The 15,974-nt window shown below is 39.1% G+C and overlaps 1 long non-coding RNA gene across 1 annotated transcript; it reads right to left on the bottom strand.

Moving 5' to 3' along the window:
* Positions 1–1,662: 1,662 nt before the first annotated feature.
* Positions 1,663–5,470, bottom strand: LOC115079408. The gene is made up of 3 exons (XR_003853283.1): positions 5,329–5,470; positions 1,919–2,069; positions 1,663–1,815 (listed from the first exon to the last, which is right to left on the bottom strand). It is a non-coding gene; the product is annotated as an uncharacterized LOC115079408 (long non-coding RNA).
* Between the last annotated feature and the right edge of the window lie 10,504 nt (positions 5,471–15,974).

The raw sequence follows: 15,974 nt of genomic DNA, 5'->3' as shown, positions 1-15,974 counted from the left end.
GGATTTTATTTTTCACTGATTTAGGTCCCACTACTGCCAGGTTCAGCTCTACTGGGTAGCAGTGTGGAAGCATTAATCACATCTAGCATTCATTGGTGGCCTAATTCTTAGCCTACAGTCTGAATTCATTGGCCTTTGACCATGATCGCAGAGCTCTCAGAAAGTCAAAATATGGAACTTTTGACTTTACCGCCAGTGGTGATCTTACTCCCATACATATGAGGACAAGGAAGCCTCCGTGTGTTTCTGTATGTTTTTCTATTCCTTGTACATCATTTGTAATCAAGTGACACATTACTGTACATGTACAACACTCTCTGTCTATGTACAGAAGAATGGTACTCTTTCATGTACAATATAATTCAACACGGGGGGAATTTTCAAACTTATTTATACACACAATAATTGTATTATTTATATCCTGAGTTACTCCGCATCATAGTTAAGCTTTGCCAAGAATAATATTCATTGTTAGGTATCTGCAAACACGTTTTACCCAATTCATAGTTTGCAGTACATCTCTCTCTTGTCAACAACTAATCCTTTGATAATTTGGGTTCCCATAGCTTAAGCCAGGGCTGGAGTCTATTCAGTAACTGATAGATCAAAGGGACTGGGAATCAGCTTATAGTGAAAGAAGGATGGACTCAATAAAGAATGAGGGAACCGACAAAGGTTTGGATCAAAATTCACACTGGTTCCTTCCAGTCACTGCTGATATCCATGAAATAAAGATATTTTGCATTGACATTCCCTTCAGTTCCAGTAATAGTACAGTCACCAGAGGTGTATTTATCATGGGCTAGGGAAAATGTTTCATCAATTAATATGGCATTAGGCATGGGAAGACAAATATGATGAAGTGAGGCATGAGTGCAAGCTGTGAAATATCTGCATTAATAACAAAGAATGGCGCAAGTACCCACTCTCAAATTAACTTTTTAATCGTAGGCATTAATATAGTAATAATCTTCACTAATATGATTATAAATGCAACAGAATGGAAAAATCACTAAAACATGCTTTAATCACTGGATTGCGTGCAGATCTCAAGATATGTCACTCACATAGCTAGAAAATAAAATATAGAGGAGCAGATTGAATTAAAGACTTGTGCAGCCCTGTACAATTTACAACACAGAAGTCATTATAGGCACTTATTGCCAGATAAATGATTTTCTAGTTTGTAATTTTTATGAATAATCTCCTTAACTCAATTTGTATGATAATACATGTTTGCAATTTGTATTCTTTGAATAGCAATGCACATCAGATAGTGAGGCCTTGCTTGCAAAACCCAATGAAGTATTTACCTGGAAACTGCATTTAATTTGCTTTTTAATTAGAATGTCTTTCTGTAAGAAAGCATCTATTTCTATCCCCCCTGTGCAGTTCATGATGAAGGCTTATGTCATATATGTTAGTAATAATTACTGTAGCTCTGCTCAGTATGAACTGGTCCCTTGTACTTGGCTCAGGAGGAAGGTTTAAATATCAGTACAAGCAAAATCCAAAATGGAAGGAACATTACCAAACGTAAAAATCAAAAGAGTTTTAGAAGAAGCAATGAAACTGTCCACTTTTTATGAAAGAAAAATGTTTGTTTTATTAATTAACAGTTTAAGAAAATTAACGTAGACCTTCATTATCATGTGACCATATAATCATCACAGAATTAATAACTGGTAAGTTCAAGGTAGTCAAATGAATATCAAATGAGCAAAACTCTTCAGTCAAGTTTACGTTAGCAAGAATTCCCAACATGAGCCATGCTTCTTAATAAGTTGTCTCAAGGAGATGAATCAATAAACAAATCTAAAAACAAAAGAGAGATTAAAAACAATCAGTAGACAGAAAACTAAGCTGAATGCTATAAAACAATGGTATACGTAACATATTATGTAACAAGTCACATTACCTGATTAGCTTGTAGCCACCATCTTAGATCACCATTATGCTTCACAGCAACGTAAAGAGAAGGCTTTTTAAAATGGGTGCCAAAGGGGCATGTGACAAACAATAGCCAATCAGAAAAGATGCAGTGAAAGCCAATCACAGTAAAGAAAATCCTGTTTGATAAAAAAAATAAGAGTATAAACAATGCAGACATTCAATTTTTTTATTGTCCTGAGGGGTGTGAAAAATCAAGGCTGCTTATGGCGGATCAGCTGTAGTGGGAATTTAATGCCACAGCAATGAGGTGGCAGTTATTCAATGACAAAAAAAAACAAAACAAATCTGAGTTTGAATGGTGGAACTCTAACCATTGAGAAACTAAAGGTGACTCAATGATGCAACTGAACTGATTGGAGATGTGGATTTTCACCATTCATAGTTTTTTCCCATGTATAAAAGAGGATATCAGCAAATAACCACATAATGACCCCAGTAACAATCAGAAGAGCATTTTAATAAATATCTTTTAGCAGCATATGGATGAAGAAATTCAGACATAATACAGGCACTGCGATGACCACAAGGGTATGAACCCAAAGCCCACACAGGCGATTTGAGATTGTCAAAAATCATAAGAGACCATGACAGAAAGTAAAATGTAGGGACTAGGAAAGAAACAAGTTTTGGAGTGCGCTAGCACCAAACAATGATGTGAAATGGTACAGCATATGTTCCCGATCTGAGCTACATAGCTACCTGATCTGAGTCAGACTGAGTTGAGGAGAACAGGGCCCATTTTAAAAGCTGAACTGATAACCCTATAAGTGTAGCCATGGTGTAGAAAATTATCTAAAAACAAAAAACTGGAAAAAGCCAGTCCTCACAGCTACTAACCAAAGCAAAGCCTGAGGAGGTAATCATTAAAAAAATCCTTCATGGCCCACAGGTTGAGAACAGAAACAATTCCTTTATTTAATATGAGGGAGTCAGCAGCATATATAAAATAAAGATTCAAAAGCCATAAGTCCCCCAACAAGCACGCGTTTCACTACAAAGCCATAGCCATAAAAACCCTCCAGCAATCCGCTGAAGCTTGCACTTTACCAGTTATTCTCCGCATTCCATGCATACATGATTATTTGTACTTCTTACATTCTTAAACAAGCATTTTTCTTTCATACATGTGGGCAGTTATACTGCTCCCACAAAACTCTTTTGTTTCATTTATCAGTAGAACAGCAAAGGGCACACGTCCACCATTTTGCAGATGTGGCATTTGGTTTAGATTTGGCTTAAATCTTCACATCAGAAGCATTCTGAGGGTAGCCTAGTGGTTAGAGCAGGGGGCTATGAACCAGGAGACCAGCGTTTGAGTCCTGCTGTTGTTCCTTCTGACTGTGGGCAAGTCACTTTACCCTCCATTGCCTCAGGAAAAACTTAGGCCTGGATTTTCTAAGGTTGCAGACCTTAGAAAATCTAGTGATGGGGGGAGGGCAGGCCTGAGAAAGCTGGCAGTGATCACACCCAATAGCCCCCTCATAAAAGGTGGTGTGAAAAGGGTCCTTACCAGGGGTGGATTCCTGATGATGACTGGCCTGGGGATTTGTTGCCCAGGCTTACCCCGGAGATGCCAAGTGCGGCTCGGCAGATCATGTGATTAGAGTGACTGGCCCACTGGGGGATGCCTGATCCCCTGGTCCATACCTTTTGCTGCCAGCGATGTGTTGACCCTGGTGCCGCCCCCGACTCCACCCCCCAGTTAGTGATCACACGCGAAAAGGGACTTTTTGCGTGTGATCGCTTTTGAAAATGACCCCCCTAGATTGTAAGCCCTCTGGGCTTAGGGAAGTACCTACAGTATGGCTATGTAATCCACTTTGAAGTGCTGCAAAAAGCGGAATATAAATCTAAAAATTCTTGCTTGCAAAACCTTATTACAGTCAAAGCTGAAAATCAAATTATCCAAAGTTTTTACCCAACTCTCATCAACTTTTTATTTTTATGGAGGAAGTAGGTTCAGATGGCCAAAATGTTATCAAAGATGGCAATAGCTCTGGTGGGTCTGTTTTCAAAGGTGTCTCTTCTGTCACGTGCTTAAAGGCAATACACTTTTAAAAGGATAGGACAGGAGGTTTTGCAAAGTGTTTGCTATTTTTTATAGTAAGATGGTAGCATAGTAAATATCAGCAGATGAAGCCCAAAATGGTCCATTCAGTCTTCCCAGTAATTGTTGGCTTCGTGCTGATCTTCTTCTCCGTTCTTGTACCTGCCACTCCATGCACGTCACCGTCTCACCTTCGGGTTTAGGATTGTAAGTGCTGCTCCATACAGAAGTTACCAAAGGCTAACCCAATGAATCCTCTGGGTTTATCCCATATCATTTTGAATTCCATCACCATTTTCTTGTCTTCACCACCTCTTCTGGGAGGGCATTCCTGGCATCCACCCCCCTTTCCATGAAAAAATATCTCTAGACATTGCTCCTGAGTCACCTCCCCAGTTCTAGAGCTTTCTTTCTCTTGGAAAATGTTTCTATTAACCCCCCCTGCCTCTTTCCAACCCCCCCATTTCTCTTCTCCTTTAGGCCCGCAAGTCTCATAGGTCAAAATAAGATTTCCAGCTGCCCTAAAGCCCAGGGACAATAAAAGTATAGGGTAACTCCACAAAAGTGCAAATTAAATCTAGATTCAATCAAGGAAGATTTTCATGTTCAATGTTGAACCAAACCAGACAAAATCATTCTGCACCATTCTGAGATTTGGTGCCTTCTTAAGGTTACAGATACCCAGGAGGGGGGGGGGGGGGTCTACATTTATTTTGCAACTAACTGAACCCCCTCCCCCATTTTTTTGTATTAGGAGGGAGGGCATTGGCAGACTTTAGTCAGCAAAGAGCATAAATGCATTGCAAGCTTGTTTTTCTTCAAGGGAAATGTATACCTATTCCTAAAGGCAGAAAACCTGTAAAGGAATGGAAGAATTTTTACTAATCTAGACAGTCTCTTCCAGGTTAGGTCCCTTTAACAACTGCAATTCCCCATAGCAATGCTTTGAATTGAGAGGGCAGGAAATCAGCAAAGCCCTAGCCAATCAATCTGCTCTTCTATTCATGCCATCTACTGGACAAAGATCAGCAAAACCCTTTAAGCCCAATAAATCCTCAGCTGTATAGGGCACTTTAAATGAGGGCGAAGCATACAGTCAGCCAATCAGAGGCGAAGAAATGCTGATACTCTTGTCCTTAAAACAAATTGATTGCATGGAAAATGCCATTTCCTTTTCCATGAATAGGCTGAAACCTTCCTGTGGATATGAGGCATGAACGAAATTGTCACTTACTGGCAACAGGCTACAAAACCCTCAAGGACACAGATTATTCACTTGTGGAGAGCAAATTACTATATGGTATTTTAATTTAATGCTTTGCACTAACCTTCAGTGTGGTCAGTCACTGGAGCTGAGGAACAAAATAGAAATATTGAAGGCTATGATTATTGAGCAAAAAAAAGGGGTCATTTGGGAGTCTCTCCCTTGGAATCCACATTCGATGCACTTTTTTTTGTTGTTGCTGTTGTTATTACTTCATTCTTCCCGCACAGGGTTCCAAGGATGTGCACACTGCCTTCCCCCAGTCCTCCAGGAGAGCTGCCAGCCCTGGCATCCGTTGATAAATAGAAAGCAGCTGGTGTCCCAAGGATGGCTATTAATCTCCTCACAAGATGAAAGCAAGTGGAGAAGCTGAGCAATGCTTTGCAATTACTGATTCATAGGCTCCTTTCTCCGGATAAAAGGGTTCTGAGCAAGCCCCCACTGCAAGATGAATTTGTTTTAATTGATACATCATCATTCTGAAAAAAATACTAGGATTAATTGTAATGAGGTTGTGGCTTGAATCAAAGCCAGCTATTCAGGTAAACCTCAGTGTAGAAAGACAAACATTGATACTACTTTCTCCCTGTTGTCCGTCATCGCCCAAATAGCTAGAGACATCAGCCTTGAGACAAGTAGTTCCACAGTGTACATCGCTTCCTACCACTGGCAAGAAAATTTTAAAGGTGGGAGAGGAGTTTGCACTGGGCACTGTAAAGCCATGAGCACTCGTATCGCAATCTAGCACTGTTCATCTTTAGGTAAATGCTCTGTGTAATGTCACTGTTTTATCTTTTTCTCACATTATTTAGCACTACTGTTGCCTTCTTGCAGTAGTAGCCATATCTATTGTTGGACAATCTGGTTTAAACCTTCTTCTCCTGCAAACTGCAATATATTCCAGAGTGAATAGAAATAGAGATGAATGCCACATGCATATCTGTTTTAATTCTACTACCAGAAGTTAACCATAACAAATGAAGAGTATTATGCATCTTGTGAGGGGGCACGCATTATGAACCCGCAGTGGGCAATTATCCTTGTTGCCGTCAATATTCCACTCCCAAGTTAAGGACCACAATGTTCCATGTCTGAACCTGTTAACGCATTTCCAAGGTCAATAGTGCTTGAGCGCACTGTCCCAACACATGGGGAAGGTACAGGAGAGGGGATCCATTTTCACTAAGCTACCTAGCAGTGAGGTACATGGGGACTCTTGGTCTTCTGTGTCTTTTTGTTACTTTTCAGAAGAAACTATTTGCCTGTTATTCAGTGCCACTTAGATGCTTAGGCTTGGACGTAGCAAGCTAAGTGGCAATGTTTGAATATTAGGCCATGGTCAGAGACTGCCACATAGCTGGCTCACTTTTAATCTGGCTTAAATGTTAGCCAGCTAAGTGAAGGGTGGGATGGGGCATTCTGGGGTGCAGTAATTTGTTTGGCTAACTTAGGGGGGGTATTAACCGAGCTACGTTAGTTATTTAATATGCAGAAAGCAGCATTTATCTTGCAGTGCATTTGCGGCAGTGATAATGTGTGGTATTTTAAATACCATGCGTTATTTTCCCTTCAAAAATGCTAATATGTTAATGAACTGCTTTGCATGCAAATCCTTCTCAAATGCACGCAAAACAGATCATTACAAGGTCAATTCATGCTAATAAAATAATGCAGGTTTCCTGAAAAATTGCAAGCTGACATTTTCATGAAAGCCGGCTACAGCTCCTGAGTTGCAGCTAACTTTCCCAGGGAGCATCTAGAGTGCTAATTCAGGTCCCACTGCTCCCAGGACTGCAAGTTAAAGAGCCACAGCTGCCGAAAGTGTAAAACGTCCATTCCCCTCAAACGTCTTGTGGGATCTATTGTACCACTCCCCACCGCCCTTAGAGGTTGCAACAGTGCTAGCATTTAAAAAATTAATTAAAAATGAAACATGGCAGAGGAGATCAATTTTCAGACAGGGCAATCTAGGCATGTTTAATGTTCATCTCTTTTAACCTTAACTAAACTGCCTTGAAATTGTCTTCCAAATAACAAGACAATCTGAAAAGCTTAAATGGCTACATATGCTATGTGTTACAAATAATCATCCGAAATGTTAATCCTGCATTACCTTTATCTGTTATTGTAGCTAATTAAGGACTTGATGATAATTATGCAAATAAGCTAGTATAATGCTGCCTATTTTATGAGAGATGTCTGTCAATAAAATACTAATTAGATATGTATTGAAGCGTGCTTGAAATAAGTGATAGAATATGACCAATTTACTTTTTTTTTTATTTTTCGAAGAATGCAAATCAACAACAGTGAAATCTATACTTCAGGCCACTGCTTTATATTTAGATCGTGCATGACTACAATATTACCAGTTAGGTTGACCTTGACCCTAAGTAGTTCTAATGCAAGTTGTGGAGGAGCAGCTCTAGTGGTTAGAGCTGCCGGTTATGAACCAGGGCAGTCAGGGGTCATATCCCACTGTCGTTCCTTGTGACCCTGGGCAAGCCACTTCACCCTCCTTTGTGTCAGGTACAAACTTAAAGGTGAATTTTAAAGCCCTATGCGCACCAAAGCAGGGAGATACACGAAAAGTCGGGCCAGTGCGCACCGTGCGGGTTGTAAAAAGCACACAAACATTTTTTTTGCTAAAAAAGGGGGGATGGAAGGTGTGTGGGCAATGTCTGGATGGGGGCATGAGCATCCTACGTAGTTCAAGGAAACCTGCATGCGCACCAGGGTTTTGTGCTGTGTAACTTGACTTCTGCTGTGGATGGTTTATAAGTCTTGAAACAAAGAAAACTTGAGGTCAGCGGGGTTTCACAGGGAGGCTTATTACCCAGTTAGAAGTCCTATCCTGTAAGTGGGCAAACTGGGAACGTACAGAGGAAAAGAGTCATTGCATCGGAGCGCTAAGGAACCAAAATCCCCCACTTATGCGGTTGAGGCACATTTGCGGGCACATGCGTGCATCCATATAAAATTGCACACATATAAACGTACATGTAGCCTATTTTATATCATGCACACATGTATGTACATATGTTATAAAATGGCCACGTCCATCAACACGTGCCAGCATATGCACGCACACGTGTGCCTTTTGCAGCTGTTTAAAAATTACCTTCCCGACTCTTTGTCTCACACGGATTCTGGTTAAGATTGTTGTGTTTTTCTCCTGCATACTTGTGTAACTGATGTGTTTTGATAGTTGTGACGATCTTATCAGTGTGCACTATATATGTTGTACTATGGCAAGGAAACTTCATAATAAAAATAAGCTTTCAAAAAAAAAAAAAAAAATTACCTTCCCGAGTGTCAAAAAGTGGAAGATAATAAAAAAAATAATTTTGTAAGCCCCAAAACTCCAGGATCCAATCCCACTTCCAGCATTCACTTTGTATGAGCCTGAGAAAATTATTTAACTTCATTTGCACACCAATTTAGATTATATAGTTTATAGAAAAAGAGAGCTATAGTAGTGTGATTTATCTTGTGCAGGGCTTTACGTAATGGCAATGTATAAAGAATAAATGTTGCTCATATAATATTATATGTTTGAAAATATTTCCAGTATATATACTTTAGATAATAAAAGAGGAAGCTATGTATTATACCAGGGATAGCCAACTCCTGTCCTCAAGAGCCACAACAGGCCTGGTTTTCAGGATATCTGCAATTAATATACATGAGATAGAATTGCATACTATGCAGGCGGTGCATGCTAATTTAACTCATGCATAAGAACATATGATTGGCCATACTAGGTCAAACCAAAGGTCTATCAAGCCCAGTATCCAACAGTGGTCAATCCAGGTCACAAGTTTCTGGTAGGATCTCAAAAGGAAAACAGATTCCGTGCTGCTTATTCCAGGGATAAGCATTAAGGAATGGATTTCCCCAAGTCACCTTAATAATGGTTTATAGACTTTTCCTCCAGGAAGTTATCTGAATGTTTTTTAAACCCAGCTACACTTTCACCACATCCTCTGGCAATGAATTCCAGTTCTTAATTATATGTTGAATAAAACAATATTTTCTCTTATTTGTTTTAAAGTATCACCTAGTAATTTAATTGAATGTCCCTAGTCTTACTTTTTAGAAGAGTAAACCGATTCACGTTTACCTGTTCCACTCCACTCATTATTTTATTGACATCCATCATATCCCCCCCTCAGCCGTCTCTTCTCCAAGCTGAAGAGTCTTAACCTCTTTAGCCTTTCCTCATAGGGGAATCGTTCCCTTTATCATTTTGGTTGCCCTTCTCTGAACCTTTTCTAATTCTGTTATATCTTTCTTGAGATGTGGTGACCAGAATTGCACACAATACTCATGAGGCTGCACCATGGAGCGATACAGAGGCATTATGATATTCTCTGTTTTATTCTCCTTTCTTTTCCGAATAATCCCTAGCATTCTGTTTGCTTTCCTTGCTACTGCCACACACTGAGCAGAGGATTTCAACGTATTATCCACGATGATGCCAAGATCCTTTTCCTGAGTGGTGACTCCTAATGCAGAATCTTGAATTGCATTCCTATATTTTAGATTTCTCTTCCCTAAGTGCATCACTTTGCACTTGTCTACATTAAATTTCATTTGCATGCTCAGTCTCCAAGTCCTACTATCGGAAAAGCAATAACAAATACAAAACATTAAAATACAGTTTTGTACAAGCTTAGATAATCAGGAGCACATTACATTTATAATCCCAAAAGCATCTTCAAAATGTTGACCTTTACCTGTTTCTAAACAATGTTCTATCATTAATAGTTCATAAGGCATTTGACATTACTGAGCCACACACGGACAAAGCCCTTGTCCTACTTTCTTTCAGATGAAAGAGTTTGACAGAAGATACTTCTGGGTAACCCATTTCCTGAAAGCATAAAGTTCTAGCTTGGGTGCTGTATATGGGACCAGGAAACTTGGTAAATACCTAGGACCCTCCATCTTAGTCACTTTAAATAATAATATCAATATTTTAAACTTAATACACTGCTGGCGGGGCAACCGATGTCATTCAAATAACAGCAGAGTTACAGGGTCCCAGGGAAGCTCCCTCATTATTAACCTAGCTGCAGATGTTTGTAATCTATGCCACAGCTGGATACTAGAGGCAGGGAGTCCCATGAATAACGCGTAACAATAAAAAACTGTACTGAAATATGAAAATCATTTTTCTCTGAAATGTATCTCAACTTGCAAAAACCTGATCTCAGAGAAAATTCCAAGAAAATGGGCAGAAAATGTGATGTCATTTTTGTTTCAGTTTTATGCTGTTTAGAGGCTTTTGTTTTCCCCTGGACATTGTTTCTGTCTTTTCTTTCATTTTAATAGGTGCTAGATTTTTACAAGATGTGTACTTTACTAAATGACACAAATGATATAATAAATACCATTTTAAAATAACACACTCCTATAATCTGTGTCAGAAGAAACGGTGATCATGTTTATGGAAGCTATTTTTGCAGCTCTGGGTGAATTCTTTGTTCTACAAAAGATGTTTGTTGGTGTTGGGAAATTAGGCTGATGCGATATTTATAGAGCTTAAATTTTCACAATACTACAGGACGCTCCGTGCTAATAAGTAGTAAATCTGAGATTCATTAGGATCACTCCTAAATATCAGAAGTCTTTATTATATTAGTTTTCCATGTTGTTAATATTCTGATTTAGTTCTATTTCTGCCCCCTTTTTATGAATTTCAGTGTTCCCCTTTGATCTTCTCTAGGTAAACGTTTCCTACAATTCTCCTGCTACAATATAGGGGGCGAGTTCTGAAACGTCCTGCCTTGGTGCTGAGCTTTGTACCTGCCATCCTGGTACTTTCCCTTTCAAAACTGGCCGTGAGTAGAAGGCGCTCTCAGATGTTTGCATCTGCTTTTTTTGGGTGGGCGACATTTCAATGGGAAATGACATGCACGGATCTTAAAATACATCCTGCGAGTGCTATATTTTCATCCCTGAGCTAAAGAACATGCTCTGGGGCCAGCTAAAAGCATGTGCACCACTGAGGAGGACCTGCATGCATACTTTTAGTGGGACTGAGGAAGGGGAGTGCCAGATAGCCAGTGTATCCGGGTACATTGCTTTTTTACCTGGGGAAATGGCTTCCAGGATTGCTCTCATAAGACTGAGGGCCCAGTTTGCCCAAGTTTCCTACAGATAACTGTTCAATGACTTTAGCAAATAAAACTGATTATGTTATTGAAAAGAAATTCCAAATTAAACTTTATCTATAGAACTTCAACCAAATTCCTTTCATGCAAGCTTTTAGACTGACCCTCACTCTAATTTACATTATAGATTATTGGATCCATGCAATATGCATAATCAACTTTATCCTGTTCCTGAAATAAAACTACTCTCTGTTATTCCTAACTTTGGGAATAAGTTAGCAGGAGTACCATGAACACAGTCACTATAATATGAGTTTAAGCTAATTGCACAGTCAAAAACAGCTCCAGTTCAATCACCACCTTATCTCATTTAAAGATGCACAAAAACACATATGTGGCTTTATGAACGAGAAAGCAGTGGGGAAAGTATCATATCTCAAACTGTTATTGCAAAACCCTGCAAACACCTATGGCTTACAATCAGGTCTATTATGTCTGCAGATTTGAAGAGAAACAGAAACCTAATTAGAGAAAAGCAAAGCAACTGAAAAAGGAAGATCTTTATTTGATAATTATGCCAGAGCCATGGAAACTATTCAGGCCGCTCTCAAGAACTAATCAATTAGGACTCTACTCTGAGGAGATAAAGCAAATACAGTATCCACAAAACATTCTCTTTATAATTTTGTTTTAAAAAGCAGCTAGATCTCATCAAAAAGCTAACACCTTCCTTGACTTAATAGGAAGTCATCTAAATATAGGTGCTGCTTGTACACTTCTCCACTCACGTGCACCAGGCAATAGAGTTCATGAATACCAACCCCTCCCAGGGAAAGAAAGCAACCTGCATAACCCCTCAAGAACAGTCTGTAGTTCGACATAAGAACATAAGAAATTCCCATGCTGGTTCAGACCAAGGGTCCATCAAGCCCATCATCTTGTTTCCAACAAACCAGGCCACAAGAACCTGGCAAGTATCCAAACACTAAGAAGATCCCATGCTACTGATGCCAGTAATAGCAGAGGCCATTCCCTATGTCAACTTGATTATTTATTTATTTATTTATTTTTAGTTTTTTTATACCGATTTTCCTGCATAAAATGTATATCAAACCGGTTTACAATGAAACAGAATAAGCAGGAAGTAAAATTCCTTAGTCTAATACATTTAAATGTCAATAATGAAATAATTTTAAACAAAGCAAAAAGCTAAATAACATTAATAAAAGTTAAATTATTAACATAAACATAAATATAATTATATTAGAAGGAGCACAAAGTTAATAGTGGTTAATGGACTTCTCTTCCAAGAATTTATCCAAACCTTTTTTAAACTCAGCTACACTAACTGCACTAACCACATCCTCTGGCAACAAATTCCAGAGCTTAATTGTGCATTGAGTAAAAAAGAATTTTCTCTGATTAATCTTAAATGTGCTACTTGCTAACTTCATGGAGTGCCCCCTAGTCCTTCTATTATCTGAAAGTGTAAATAACTGATTCACATCTACTCGTTCAAGACCACTCATGATTTTAAAGACCTCTATCATATCCCACCTCAGCCGTCTCTTCTTCAAGCTGACAGCCCTAACCTATTCAGCCTTTCCTCATAGGGAAGCTGTTTCATCCCCTTATCATTTTGATCGCCCTTCTCTGTACCTTCTCCATCACAACTATATCTTTTTTGAGATGTGGCGACCAGAATTGTACACAGTATTCAAGGTGTGGTCTCAACATGAAGCAATACAGAGGCATTATTACATTTTCCATTTTGTTAATCATTCCCTTCTTAATAATTCCTAACATTCTGTTTGCTTTTTTGACTGCCGCAGGACACTGAGCCAACAATTTCAAAGTATTATCCACTATGATGCTTAGATCTTTTTCCTGGGTGGTAGCTCCTAATATGGAACCTAACATCATGTAACTACAGCAAGGGTTATTTTTCCCTATATGCATCACCTTGCACTTGTCCACATTAAATTTCATCTGCCATGTGGATGCCCAATCTTCCTGTCTCGCAAGGCCCTCCTGTAATGTATCACAATCCGCTTGTGATTTAAATACTCTGAATAATTTTTTATCATCCACAAATTTGATAACCTCACTCATCGTATTCCTTTCCAGATCATTTATAAATATATTGAAAAGCACCGGTCCAAGTACAGATCCCTGAGGCACTCCACTGTTTACCCTTTTCCTCTGAGAAAATTGACCATCTAATCCTACTCTCTGTTTCCTGTCTTTTAACCAAGAACAAGTGAGAACTTCAGTCAGTCCTCAGGTATAGGTGACTGGAAGGATGCCGAGTGTTCACTGGCTACTAGCAAGCAGGAGGCCAAATACAGAAAGGACAGAAAGCCCATTAAGTCTACTTTTTATCCCAAGGCAATGAAAGTCCATGAAGTTGTCTTGCATGTCATAAAGCTTGAAAGAAGGAACCCTTAAACCAATGATAATGTTATTAAGCAGAAAATCTGACCGGAGGTTCAGCCAGCTGACAATGACGATTACTCAACACACTATTGTGGTTGAGTCTCTCATCCTGGTAAGAGACAAATCTTGCCAGAGAAATGATTAACTCTACCATGCCAATCACATCTAAAAATAACTCATGTTCATGCTACATACTAGTTTAAAAAGTAGAGGTCAGAAGAATAACTATATAACATGACATTAGGAAGAACATCAGATATGTAATGATCTATGGAATGATAGGAAAGCCAAAAATTGAGAAACACATGATATATATTCAAAGTTGTCATACTGCTTGCTAATAAGTGGCAATAGCTTACTGTGCCCTTTTTCTGTGCGCAATATCTTTCTGAATATCCAGAATTTCTTGCCCTATAAACTTAATGGGAAGCATTTTTGTTTAAAATTGTATATTGCCAAACAAAAATTCTGTTTATATTTGTAAAGTTACAGTAGCAATTTTGCTTTACAAATGTTTTTCTTATCACTATAATAATGAATCTATTTCATACTTGTAGTAAGTAATGATTAATATATAATTGTTTGCTTATTTAATATTTCTTTTTTTCATTTCAAGCAAAGTGAAAATGAAGGATTCTCCAATGACAAGGTCCTTCTGTCATCTATCCTTTCTTTCTATCTTTTGCAGTTTCCATTATTCCATTTTTTTTTCAGATCTTTCATAGTTTGTTCTCCCATTTATAACCATAGATTTTCCCTTAATGGTACTCAGCAATAGCAGGATCATAGCAGAAAAACTGAGTGAGTTCTTGCTTGTCTTTATTGAGGAGGATGTCTGAGAGATAACCATGCTGGAAACTATATTTGATGGTGATGATTTGGAGGAACTGAATCAAATAACTGTTAAACTGGAAGATGTAATAGAGCAACTTGACAAACTAAAGATTAACAAATCATCAGGATCAGATGGTATTCACCTCCGAATTCTAAGAGAACTCAAATATAAAATTGCTGACCTGTTGCTAGCAATCTGTAACCTATCATTAAAATTAGTCACTGTGCCTGAAGACAGGAGGGTGGCCAATGTAACAAAGTTTTACGAAGGAATCCAGGCAACTATAGACCAGTGAACTTGATGGCAAGCTGTGTAAATAGTAGAAGCTATTAGGAATATGGATAGAATTTTAAAAGCATTGCTCTAATTAAAAGGCCCATATATGTGAGTATATGGGCTGCACATGAACAATGTATATTTTAAAAGCCATAATTTACACATTTATATGAGCGTGCATGAGTAAAAAAGAAAGGGGCAGGAAATCCAAATTTTAAGTCTGGTGGCCACAGTGCACAGTGAGCTGTTTACTTCTGCTCTTGATGAGGTGGAAGTCTGCATAAATCTCTGTTTAGTCCTAAAACAACTGGGTGAAGAGTCTGGATCAACTGGGGGGAGTGCAGGCTGAAGAACCAGAGGGGAGGGGTCTGGATGACCTCAAGATAGGTAAACTGGAGGAATAATTGGTAAAACTGGAACTGTTCTTCACATGAGCATGTTCTAAAAATGCACTTATTTATTTGCAAGTGTTAAAGCTGACAAAATCCTGAGGAAGATATGCAAAATACTTAAGAGCACACATGTGCACGGTAGGCACATTTTAAACCACACATGCTCAGCTGTGAGTACAATTTAAAATTCCAGCATATGAATGAAGTCCCACACGCTAATTTAAAGTTACCTTTTTAATGGGGACGAATCAACATGGATTTAGCACGGGAAGTCTTGCCTTTCCAATCTATTATAAGAACAAAAGAAGAGAAGAAAGTGCCATACTGGGTCAGCCAAGGGTCCATCAAGCCCAGCATCCTGTTTCCAACAGAGGCCAAAACCAGGCCACAAGAACCTGGCACTTACCCAAACACTAAGAAGATCCCATGCTACTGATGCAATTAATAGCAGTGATTATTCCCTAACGGCCACATTTAAAAAAAAAAACCCCGTGCATAAAATCCGGGGGTTATGCACATGGCGGGGCCTTGCGCACGCTGCGCGCATTTGAGAAGGGGCCCGGCCACTCGCGTAACCCCCTTTACGTACACAAGAGCCGGGTCTCACAAAAGGGGTGGAGAGGGGGCGGGGAGGGGCGTAGCTGGAGGAGGC

Source organism: Rhinatrema bivittatum, chromosome 17 (genome assembly GCF_901001135.1).
Source record: "Rhinatrema bivittatum chromosome 17, aRhiBiv1.1, whole genome shotgun sequence".
In the NCBI taxonomy this organism is placed as follows: domain Eukaryota; kingdom Metazoa; phylum Chordata; class Amphibia; order Gymnophiona; family Rhinatrematidae; genus Rhinatrema; species Rhinatrema bivittatum.
Note: the sequence above shows the minus strand (reverse complement) of the source record. Positions and strands in the feature narration are given on the sequence as shown.